General features: G+C 40.0%; 1 pseudogene; it reads left to right on the forward strand.

Moving 5' to 3' along the window:
• Positions 1-5,255: 5,255 nt before the first annotated feature.
• On the forward strand, positions 5,256-6,544 carry LOC143653231 (keratin, type I cytoskeletal 18 pseudogene; annotated as a pseudogene).
• The last annotated feature ends 6,348 nt before the right edge of the window (positions 6,545-12,892 follow it).

A 12,892-nucleotide genomic window follows, 5' to 3' on the forward strand; every position in this document is an offset into this window, starting at 1 on the left:
CACGTGATCCCTAGCGCCTTCTGAATCGCCCGTCCTTACTCGTGTTAAGGACGCAGAATGGGCGGGATTTAGAAAGAAGGAAATGGCGTAGCTGTGCTGCGCCAGACCCGGAATTTAGGTTCATCTTACCTCAGTTCCGTCCCGGAATGCGGAGCTGTTTGTTTGTTCCGTTGCTGCGGTGCTACTCGGCTTTTCCTGAACTTTTCAGAAAAGTAGTGGTGTGTGTCTTATTAGGCGAATGGTGCCTGGAAGTGGGAGGAAAGAGGTTCAGTGTAGCCTTTAATATTAGCGTTTGGTTCTCAAAGTGTAGTGCCAGTACCAGCAACATCAGCATGACCTGGGAATTTATTAGAAATTCACATTCTCTGACTCTGTCTCAGACCTCCTGAATCCGAAAGTGTGGGGTGGGTGGGTAGGGCTCAACAATCTGTTTAACAAGTTTTCTACATAATGTTGATGTCAGTTCATGTTGAGAACCACTACTTTGTACAGTAAGAAAAGTCTTAGAAGCGGGTGGAGACGCCCACAGCTCTTGGACCCATTGGCTATATCCACATTGCACTAGTAGTGGTACAAGATGATTGAAGTGACGGCCCAAGGCATGTGGAGGGTGAGGTTTCGATGCCTGTCATTTTATAGAGACACCTTTAGAAAAGTTGGATACAGTAGATTGTAAATCACCCTTACTTAATAAGGCCAATTTAAGGATTAAATAAATTTAACTTTCCAAGCACATCTAATACAACCATTGTCAATGTGAACTCAGAACAGATGGTGCTTATCTGGTTGTGGTTGAAAACCCAGAGGAACATGGTTATCTACTGAGCTTTTGATAATGCAGCCACTAGAGTTAGTGACCTTGAATGATACAGACTTTACCTGGAAGACTGGGCCTTGTTGGACACATTCCAGAGAAAGCTGTTCAGAGATGTGATACTGGAGAATATCAGTCGTCTGCTCTCAGTGGCTGACCTTTGATGTATACCTTATTCTTTGGTCACTATACTATTTTGAAGCTTTATGTACTGCGGAAAAATCATATTCTTAAATCTAACCCATCTTGCTCATGTGAACCCGTTGTAGGTAGGAGCTTTTGCGATTACCTCAGTTAGGATGTGTCTCATCTCAATCAGGATGGGTTTTCATCCTTTTACTGGAGTCCTTCATAACATAAATAAAATTCAGAGGGAGGGAGGGGGGAGGGGGGGAAGGAGGGGGGAGGGGGGAGGGAGGGGGGAGGGGGGAAGGAGGGGGGAGGGGGGAAGGGGGGAAGGAGGGGGAGAGAGAGAGAGAGAGAGAGAGAGAGAGAGAGAGAGAGAGAGAGACCAGGAGACACCATGATGTGCCTTGCCAACCAAGTGCTGTGCCTTGCTAAGGACCAAGTGTTGCCAGCTGCAAGTCCCAGAAGGCCACAATCTTGGGGAAAAAGTATTGCCTTGATGATGCCTGAATTGGACCTTTTCCCAGTCTCAAAACCATAAGCTAATACTTTCCATTGTTTCAGCTAACCCATTTAATGTTATTTGTTTAAGCAGCCTAGGAAACTAAAACAAATTTTGGAACTAGGTGAGTAGGGTGCTTCTGTTGCATATACCAAAAAATGTGGAAATGGTGTTGAAATGGGCAGTTGGTTGAGGCTGAAAGAATTGTAAGGAGCTTTATTGAAAAGGCCTAGATTGTTTTTAAGAAACCATTGGTAGGAGAAAATATTTGGAAATCACACATCGGACAAAGCTTTGATATCCTGTATATATAAAGAAATCATACAACTCAACAACAAAAGAACAAACAACCCAATTATAAAATGGGCTGAGGATATGAATAGGCATTTTTCTGAAGAGCAAATGCAAATGGCTCAAAAACACATGAAGAGATGCTCATTTTCACTGGCTATAGGGGAAATGCAGATCAAGACTACAATGAGGTACCACCTCACATGTCTATAGGAATGGCTGCTATTAAACAAACAGGAACCTATAAACATTGGAGAGAATATGGAGAACTTGGTACATTTATGCAGTGCTGGTGGAAATAAAGGTACAGCCACTATGGAAGACAGTTCTTTGGTTCCTTAGGAAATTAAATATTGAGTTGCCCTATGACCCAGCAATAGCACTGCTTGGTATATGCACAGAAGAGCTGAAATCAGTAGCACAAACAGACATTTGCACACTGATGTTCATAGCAGCATTAGCCACAATCGCCAAATGATGGAAACAATCCAAATGCCCAGCAACAGAAGAGTGGATTAACAAAATGTGGTCTATATATACGATGAAATATTATGCAACAGTAAGATGATATGATGGCCTGAAGCACATGACAAGATGGATGAGCCTTGATGACATAATGCTGAGTGAAAGAAGTCAACCACAAAAGGATAGATGCTGTATAACTCCACTTTTATGACCATGGTAAAGGTAAAATCAGAGACATATAATACAGAATAGAGGGGACTTAGAGATACATAGAAGTTAGAGGTGGGTGAACAGTTAGCTAATGAGGTTGAACTCAAATGTAAGAGAATACATAGAAGTGAAGGCGGTTCTCTAGGGGTCTACAAGTAATATTACTATATTGAAGGTGAACAAGATTGAAAGGGGCTATATAGACTTATGTGTCCCATTGATGAACACTAGAAATATAAATAAGTTCTTGCAAGAACTACTTCAAAAATATGATTTGTGTACAAAGGATATTTAAGTCCAGGGTATTGGGGAAAACTGCTATCGCATGCTACAGGCTGTTTAACAGGAAAACATCAGCAGTACCACAGCAACAGCAGGGGTAAATAATGGGGGGAGGGACAAAAGTTAAGGGAAGATTTAGATTTCCTATTTGGTGAGGGTGTGTTTGTTGATTATCTTTCTCTTGAGAACAAAGAAATTATCTAAAATTAAGAATGTTTATGGAATGTGGACTTTTGGGTATTATATGTGATGCTTAATGAATGCAGGTGATGGTGTATACAAATGATTGAATATTGTGCTGCTACTAAAAGGAACGAAGTTGTGAGGCAAGTAACGATGTGAATGAACCTGTGGGACATTGGGTGAGGCAAAATAAACAAAACGAAAGAGCAATTATTGTATGGTCTCCTTTAGAGAGAAATGCTTATGAGAAAACAGGGGCCTAGACTGTAAGCTCTTATAGCCGACACATTTAGTCTACAGTGGTAATTATTATTTCTGGATTTTAAGAGGCTGTTTTATATATCTATAACCTGGTATTTAGAGAGAAGAATGAAGCCGATTAGATTGGGATTTAGGTAATTCAGAACACAGGTAAAGAAGACATTGTCTATATTTTAGAACTGCACCTACTCTTTGAGACCAAAGGAAGAGAGGTTTATTTTGTCTGGAACCTAAGTTTTCTGTAGCATGTAATCTAATTCAATCTGTCTGGATAGCTCATTTGAACAACTGAAACACAGGGAGCCCAAAATAAGAATGAGAGCATTTAATCCTGTATATCTTAATATAGTACTTGGAGACATCACAGAGTTTATTAAACAGATAATCAAAAAGTACTGGCAAAGTCCCTTGAGGGATGGGAGAAAAAATACGAAACTATTAAACTTTACCATCGGGAATCCCCTGATACTGTGTCAAACATTAGGGACACCCAAATCAATAGGTCAAGCCCTTAATCTTGAGGGTTACTCTTGTGAAGCTTATGTGGGTAGCAGAGAAGCTTAGCCTACCTATAGTATGCCTAAGAGTTACTTCTGGCAGACCTCTTGTTGCTCAGATATGGCCTCACTCTCTCTAAGCCTAACTCTGCAAGTGAAATCATTGTCCTCCCTCCTGTGTGGGACATGACATCCAGGGGTGCATGCCTCCCTGGCGGCATGGGAGATGACTCCCAGGGATGAGTCCGGTCCTGGCTCCTTGGGATCAGCAATTCCATCCTGACCAAAATGGGGGGGGGGGGGGGGGGGGAAATGTAACTAATGAAGTATCAGTGGCTGAGAGAGTTCAAATAGAGTTGAGAGGCTACTCTGGAGGTCACTCTTATGCAAGCTTTAGTTAGACATTGCTATCTATATAACTTGCCAGACCCCAACCAAAACCATTCCAGCCAATCCTAAAGAACACCTAGGGCAATAAATAAGATCCTACAAATGTTCCATGCACTAGGGTAGCTTTCCAGAAACCTACAACCTCCAGATGGGTCCCTGGTCCAGATAAGTCTTGGAACCTAGAGGGCCCAACGTCGCCATAACATCAGCTAGTTTCATCTTCCTATCCTATGTTATTGACAGCCCCTTTCAACGTGAAAAAGTTAGAATGGCCATAGACCAAATACCGTTAAAAAGTGGGATAGAAAAATTAAAGGTGATGGTGGAGTTAAACAGAAAAGGTAGGGTTTAACATACAAATATGATGGCAGAATCATTAAATTAATATCTTTTAGTCTCCCGTATCTTAGAGCAGCTTGAAGTAAAAACCTAAAATTGTGGAATACCAAACTCTGGTATGGAAATACCCATACCAAACTCTGAAATCTGTTCTACAACTAATTGTGGTGCTGTGCTTTGAAATTTATTGTTTATATATATATATGTTTTTCACAAAAAAGAAAAAATTGATTGTGATGATAAAAATACACATATATTCCTTCTAGTCTCCTATATTTTGGAGCAGCTAGAAGAAAAAATCTGAGTGGATGGTATGGTAGCCCATGACATACTCTGGGATCTGTCCTGTAACTACTTGTTGAAGAATACTCTGAAAATTATTGCTGTTTTCTTTCTTTGCTTTGTATATATGTTATATTATAATATTAAAAAGTTATATAAAAAAGAGACCATTGGTAGAAATATGGATGTTAAAGGTACTTCCAGTGAGGCATTAGAAAAAATGATGATGTATCATTGGAAACAGAAGGAAAGGTGATCTTTGTTTTACAAATGGTAGAGAACATCACAAAATTAAGTTTTGATGTTGGATGGAAGAGAAAACTTTAGTGATGAGCTTTGATATGTAACTGAGGCAATTTATTTCCAAGAGAAGTGTGGAAAATGCAGACTAGTTTCTCCTTGCAGCTTATAGTAAAGTGCTAGAGGACTGATATAAGTTAAGAACTGAAATACTGGGCATTGAGAAACAAGAAACTGATTCTTGTTTCTGAGCTTCTGGAAAATGAATCCCAAGAGAAAGTGCTCCATGTGAATGTTTAATTAAACATGGAACCAGTCATAAATTTCTATTCAAGTCAAACGAGTCCCAGCCTCTTGCCTTCCTCTAGGCAGCATGAACTTCACCACCCACTCCACCACCTTTTCCACCAACTACTGATCCCTGAATTCCATCCAGTTGCCCAGCCACTAGGTCTGGCCAGCCAGCAGTGCAGCCAGTGTCTATGTGGGCACCAATAACTTGGGCTCCCAGATCGCCGTGTCCCGCTTCTCTAGCTCCCAGGCAGCTGGGGGTCCGGGGCCCTGGCCATTGGGATGGCCAGGGGACTGGAGAGGATGGAGGGCATCCAGGGTGAGAAGGAGACATGCAGGCCCTGAACGACCACCTGGCCTCCTTCTGGGACAGAGAAAGGAGCCTTGAGATTGAGAATCAGAGACTGGAGGGAAAAATTGGGGAATACCTGGAGAAGAAGGGACCCCAGGTCAGGGACTGGAGTCAGTACCTGAAGACCATCAAGGAAGTGAGGGCTCAAATCTTTAAAAATTCCGTGGCCCATGCCTGCATCCTTCTGCATATTGACAATGCCCAACTGACTACTGATGACTTCAGTGTAAATATGAGACTGAGCTGGCCATGTGCCAGTCTGTGGAGAGCAACATCCATGGGCTCTGCAAGGTCAATGATGGCACCAACATCCCTCAACTGCAACTGGAGATGGAGATCAAGGCTCTCGAGGAGGAGCTGCTTTTCATGAAGAAGAACCATGAAGTGGAAGTAAAGGGCCTCGCAAGCCCAGTTTGCCAGCTCTACACTGACCATGGAGGTGGATGCCCTCAAGTCTCAGGACCTCAGTAACATCATGACAGACATCCAGGCCCAGTATGACGAGTTGGCTCAGAAGAACCAAGAGGCGCTGGATAAGTACTGGTCTCAACAGATTGAAGAGATCACCACAGTGATCACCTCTCAGTCTGCTGAGATAGGAGCTACTGAGATGACACAGATCTCAGATGTACTGTTCAGCCCTTGGAAATTGACTTGGACTCTATGAGAAATCTGAAGACCAGCTTGGAGAACAGCCTAAGGGAGGTGAAAGCCCTCTATGCCCTGAAGATGGAGCAGCTCAACGGGATCCTGCTGCACCTAGAGTCAAAACTGGCACAGACCTGGGCAGAGGGGCAGTGCCAGGTCCAAGGGTATGAGGCCCTGCTCAACATCAAGGTCAAGCTGGAGGCTGAGATTGCCACCTAACACTGCCTGTTAGAAGACAGGGAGAACTTCAGCCTCAGTGATGCCCTGGACAGCAGCAACTCCATGCAAAACATTCACAAACCCACTCCCACAGAATCGTGGATGGCAAAGTGGTATCTGAGACAAAGAACACCAAAATTTTGAGGCACTGAGGCATCAGACACAGGGTGTGCTTTGGGGATGGGTGGCCAATAAAAACTTGTGCATCTTAAAAAAAAAAAAAAAAAGATTGGAGGTAGAATTATCCAGGAAGGATTTGTGGAACATCCTTCCAACTGATGGTTTGGACTTTGGTGTACCACATGCACAACTGACAAATTTTTTGCAAGATCTGCATGAATGGAACCATTGCCAATCTGGATTAAAAGGGACTGAGAAGGGACTGATCGTAGGAAAAATCACTTCAAGGGCAGAGCCATGGAAGCTGAGGTCTGGACTGAAGACTTCTTCTCAAACAAGAAGGCGGGCCAACATTTGTGTGTGGAAAGAGCGCGTCTGCTCTGGGGCTTGGAGTAGTTTGACCATCTGCCCCATTGTTAAAGAACAGCCCTGCTACCCAACTGTTTTCAGAGTTTGGAATTTGTACCCATGGGGTTGCAGAGTCTCTGGCTGCCACCCCACTGTTCTGAGAGGGTTGAGCCTATTCCCCAGGGGGTTCAGAGAGTCTGGCTTCATCCCAGTGTTCTGAGAGGGTGGAGTCTTCACTCCAATGATGCAGAAAGCATGGCTGCAGCACAAACACTTGGAAGATGTGAGGTTACCACTTCATGAGACTTGGAGGACAAAATACCATTCTATATGTGATTCTCAGACCTTGAAATGTAATGGAGTATACCTTGCAGGGTTTGGGAGCCATGAGTTGTGTTTTCCTTTCAGTTTCTCTCTGTGGGAATGGAAATGTTTATTCTATGTCTGCCTCTCCATTGTACATTGGAAACAGAAAATTTGTTCTCTGGATTCCACAGGTTCACAGACAGAGGGGAATTGTGTTCCAGGATAGAGCACACCCATAACTGATTTTGATTGGGCTTTGTACTAAGCTATGCTTCTGAAATGACTTCAGCCTTTTGGGATATTGTGATGGAATGAATATATTTTGCCTATAGAAGAACATGTCTTCTTGGGTCCATAGGGAGAGTGTGGTGGTTTGAAACTGTGTGTACTCTGAAAAATCATTTTCTTAATCTGATCCATTCTTGTGCTCATATATCCATCATAAGTATGACCTCTGATGAGATTCCTTCAGTTAAGGTGTGTCCCACCTCGATCAAGATGTCTTTTTTTTTAATTTAAAAAAAAATACCAAAAAACACCAAACGCAAACATTTGTAACTTTTGATCATTCCATTCTACATATATAATCAATAATTTACAATATCATCACATAGTTGCATATTCATCATCATGATAATTTCTTAGAACATTTGCATCTATTCAGAAAAAGAAATAAAAAGAAAACAGAAAAAAATTCATATATACCATACTCCTTACCCCTCCCCCTCACCAATCACCAGCATTTCAATCTAAATTTATTTTAGCATTTGTTTCCCCTATTATTCATCTTTATTCCATATGCTTTACTCATCCGTTGATAAGGTAGATAAAGGGAGCATCAGACACAAGGTTTTCACAATCACACAGTCACATTGTGAAAGCTATATCATTATACAATCATCTTCAAGAAACATGGCTACTGGAACACAGCTCCGCATTTTCAGGTAGTTCCCTCCAGTCTCTCCACTACATCTTGACTAACAAGGTGAAATCTATTTAATGCGTAAGAATAACCTCCAGGATAACCTCTTGACTCTGTTTGGAATCTCTCAGTCATTGACACTTTATTTTGTCTCATTTCATTCTTCCCTCTTTTGGTCGAGAAGGTTTTCTCAATCCCCTGATGCTGAGTCTCAGCTCATTCTAGGGGTTTTCTCAATCCCTTGATGCTGAGTCTCAGCTCATTCCAGGATTTCTGTCCCACATTTCTAGGAAGGTCCACACCCCTGGGAGTCATGTCCCACATAGACAGGGGGAGGGTGGTGAGTTTGCTTATTGTGTTGGCTGGAGAGAGGTCACATATGAGCAACAAAAGAGGTTCTCTTGGAGGTGACTCTTAGGCCTAATTTTAAGTAGGTTTGACATATCCTTTGTGGGGTTAAGTTTCATATAAACAAACCCCAAGATTGGGGGCTCAGCCTATAGCTTTGCTTGTCCACACTGCTTGTGAGAATATCAAGAATTCAACTTGAGGAAGTTGAATTTTCCCCTTTCTCATCATTCCCCGAAGGGGACTTTGCAAATACTCTTTTATTCACTGTTCAAATCACTCTGGGATTTATCGGAGCATCAACATGGGTTTTAATCCTATTATTGGCATTCTTTATAAGAGAATAAAATTCAGACACAGAGAAAGCAAGCCATCTGAAGTAGGAATCTGAAAATCAACGAAACCCAGAAGAGAAGGAAGAGACCAGGAGACACTGCCAAGTGCCTTACCATGTGACAGACTAAGGACCCAGCATCACCAGATGCCACTCCCAGAATGCCACAGCCTTGGGGAGAAAGCATTATCTCAATTATGCCTTGATGTGGATATTTTCCTTGGCTCAAAACCATATTCTAATACAAAGAGATGAAAACAAACAAAAAAGCATGAGCTAAAATATTTCCATTGTTAAGCCAAAAAAAAAAAAAAAAAAAAAGCCTTACAAGCACAGAAAGCTATTGGAGAGGAGGTTGATTTATTTGAAACTTATTTTGTTAAAACCTACAGTGTATAAATAGATTAAACCTATGTCCTATATGGAAAAATCATTAAAGTATAATCTTGAGTGAAAAACAGGGCAGTGTGAATACTTCTTTTTATGTTTAAAAAGAAATGTGCATACATACTATTTCTGGACAGATGTGCAAGAAGGTTAGAATTGAAGCAAAGTATTTTCATTGATTACCCTATTTTCTCTCTCTCTCTCTCTCTTTTCACTGTATGCATACATTACTTTTTGAAAATTAAAAAACAAAAAACTAGTTAAAGAAAGGTCTGAGATTCAAAGAGCCTATATGGAGGTCAGAAAGGACCCTTCCCTGAGGTTCTATGGCTGGACCTTAAGAAAGTTCACCTCTTAGATGGGCTAACTCTTTTGGACAACTGCAAGATCTTGCTTTAGTGCAAGATCTTTTCTCTTAAAGAGACTTCCCTCTTTTTACTTTGTTTTATTTTGATCTAATTTCAAACTTGCAGGAAAGTTACAAGAATAATACAAAGAACCCATACTGAGATTCATGATTTTTCTTTTACATTTTTGACATCTGCTTCATCATTCTGTGTATATGTGCATATATAAACAAACATATTCATATATGTATTTCTCACTATATATATTTGTATATATATTTACTTTTTGAAAATTCAATTTTATTGAGTTATATATTCACATACTATATAGTCATCCAAATTGTACAGTCAGTGGTTCAATGTATCATCATATAGTTGTATATCCATCAAAAGAATAGATTTTGAACTTTTCATTACTCAAAAAAAAATAAATAAAAATAAAAATTAAAATTATAAAAGAACACCCAAAACACACCATATCCCCCTCCCCCTATTATTTATTTATTTTTTGTCTTTTTTTTTCTTACTCATCTGTCCATACACTGGATAAAATGTCAGTTACAAGGTTTTCACAATCACATGGTCATACCTTAAAAGCTCTATAGTTATTCAGTCATCTTCAAGAATCAAGGCTATTGAAGTACAATTCCATAGTTTCAGATATTTCACTCTAGCTACTCCAATACACCAAAAACTGAAAATGGTTGTTTATGTACTGCATAAGAATGACCTCTTGACTCTATTTGAAATCTCTCAGCCACTAAAACTTTATTTTGTTTCATTTTTCTTCCCCCTTTTGGTCAAGAAGTCTTTCTCAATCCCCAAATGCCAGAACCAGGCTCATCCCCAGGAGTCATGTCGCACGTTACCAGGGACATTTACACCCCTGGTATCATGTCCCATGTAGCAGGGAGGGCAGTGAGTTCACCTGCAGAGTTGGCTTAGAGAGAGCAGTCCATCTGAGCAACAAAAGAGGTTCTCTGGGTGTGACTCTTGAGCATAACCATAAGTAGGTTTAGCTTCTCCTTTGCAGGGATCAGTCTCAAAAGGGCAAGCCCCAAGATCGAGGGCCTGGCCCATTAAATTGGCAGTCCCCAGTGCTTGCAAGAATATCAGGTCTTTACCAGGTGGGGAAGTTATATATTTCCACCTTTTCCCTCAATCCCTCAAGGGAACTTTGCAGATACTTTTTAATCTTCTGTCCACCCTTGTTTTTTTTTTAACCATTTGAGAAAAAGCCAAGTTAGAGACATCCTGCACCTTTATCCTTAAATACTTGAGTGTGTTTTCTACCAACAAGGGCATTCTCTTATATTAATTATAATGCAGCCATAAAAATCAGGAAGTTTAATATTGATATAATAATGTTATTTATTTATTCTTTCCAGGTCCAGGATTCAATCCAGGTTCACCTATTGCATTTATTTCTTCAGGGTTTGTGCCAATGACCCCCCTCTCATTTCTGATTTTATTCATTTGCATCCTCTCTCTTTTTTACTTTGTCAGCCTTGCTAGTGGCCCATCAATTTTATTGATTTTCTCAAAGAACCAACTTTTGGTTCTATTGATTCTTTTTATTGTTCTTTTGTCCTCCCATTCATTTAATTCTGCTTTAATCTTTGTTATTTCTCTTCTATTTGCTTTAGGGTTAATTTGCTGTTCTTTCTCAAGTTCCTCCAGGTGAGTAGTTAAATCCTCGACTTTTACTCTTTCTTCTTTTCTAATATAGGCATTTAGGGCAATGAATTTTCCTCTCAGCACAGCCTTTACCAAATCCGTAAATTCTGATATGTTGTATTTTTCTTTTCATTCATCTCTAGATAACTACTGATGTCTCTAGCAATTTCTTCTTTGGCCCGCTCATTGTTAGAGTTATTTAATCTCCATATATTTGTGAAAGTTCTCGTTCTTTGGTGGTTATTGGTTCCCAGCTTCATTCCATTGCAATCAGAGAAAGTACTTTGAATGATTTCAGTGTTTTTAAATGTCAAGACCTGTTTTGTGCCCTAGCATATGATCTACCGTGGAGAATGTTCCATAAGCACTAGAGCAGAATATATATCCTGGTATTTGGGGGTGTAACGACCTATATGTGCCTTTTTGTTCTAATTCATTTATCAAATTAAGTTTTCTATTTCCTTGTTGAGCCTCTGGTTGTTCTATCTATAGAAGAAAGTGGTGTATTGAGGTATCCTACCATTATTGTTGAAATGTCCATTGCTCGCTTCAACTTTGCCAATGTCTGTTTCATGTAGTTTGGAGTCCCTTGATTGGGAGCACAGACATTTATGATTGTTATTTCTACTTGGTAAATTGTCCCTTTTACTAATGTATAGTGTCCATCTTTGTCTCTTATGATGTCTTTACATTTAAAGTCTATTTTATCTGATATTAGCATAGCTACTTCTGCTTTTCTTTTGGTTATAGCTTGCATGGAACATCTTTTTCCATCCTTTCACTTTCAGTCTATTTGTATCCATGTGTCTAAAATGAGTCTGTTGTATGCAGAATATAGCTGGATTTTATTTATTAATCCATCTGCCAATCTGTATCTTTTAATTGATAAATTTAGTCCATTAACTTTCAAAGTTATTACTGTAAAGGCATTTCTTAAATCCTCCATCTTATCCTTTGGATTTTGTTTGTCAGCTCTATATATTCTTTTCCCTCTTTCTCTTTTTATCCTTTAAGTTGTCTTTACTGGTACTCTTTAATTCTGTGTCTTCCTCCAGACATCCCTCTCCTGTTATTTTTTCTTAGCTGGCTGAACTCCCTTCAGTATTTCTTGTAGGGCTGGTCTCTTGTTGACATATTCTCTCAGCCTTTGTTTCTCTGTGAAAATTTTAATCTCTCCCTCAGTTTTGAAGGACAATTTGTCTGGGTACAGAATTCTTGGCTGGAAGTCTTTCTGTTTCAGGATCTTAAATAAATCATACCACTGCCTTCTCATCTCTATAGTGCCAGTTTAGTAGTCTGAACTCAGTCTTATGTGGTTTCCCTTGTACATAGTAGATTGTTTTTCTCTGGCTGCTTTCAGAATTTTTTACTTCTCTTCAACATTTGACAGACTGATTAGTATGTGTTTTGGGGGTAGGCCTATTTGGAGTTCATTGGGATTCTTTGATTTGCATATTTATGTCTCTTATAAAGGTTGGGAAGTTTTCCCTCCTTATATCCTCCACTAATCTTCCTAGTCCTTTACTCTTCTCTTCTCTTTCTGGGACACTGATCATTCTTATATTTGTGTGGTTTTTTTTTGTCCATCATTTCCCTGAGATCCAATTCAAGTTTTTCCACTTTTTTGTCATTTGCACTTTTGTGTGTTCAAAATCAGTTGTCCTGTCCTCTAGTTTGCTTATTCTTTCTTCTTCCTCTTCAAATCTGTTGT

This window comes from Tamandua tetradactyla, chromosome 13 (genome assembly GCF_023851605.1).
Source record: "Tamandua tetradactyla isolate mTamTet1 chromosome 13, mTamTet1.pri, whole genome shotgun sequence".
Taxonomy (NCBI): Eukaryota; Metazoa; Chordata; class Mammalia; order Pilosa; family Myrmecophagidae; genus Tamandua; species Tamandua tetradactyla.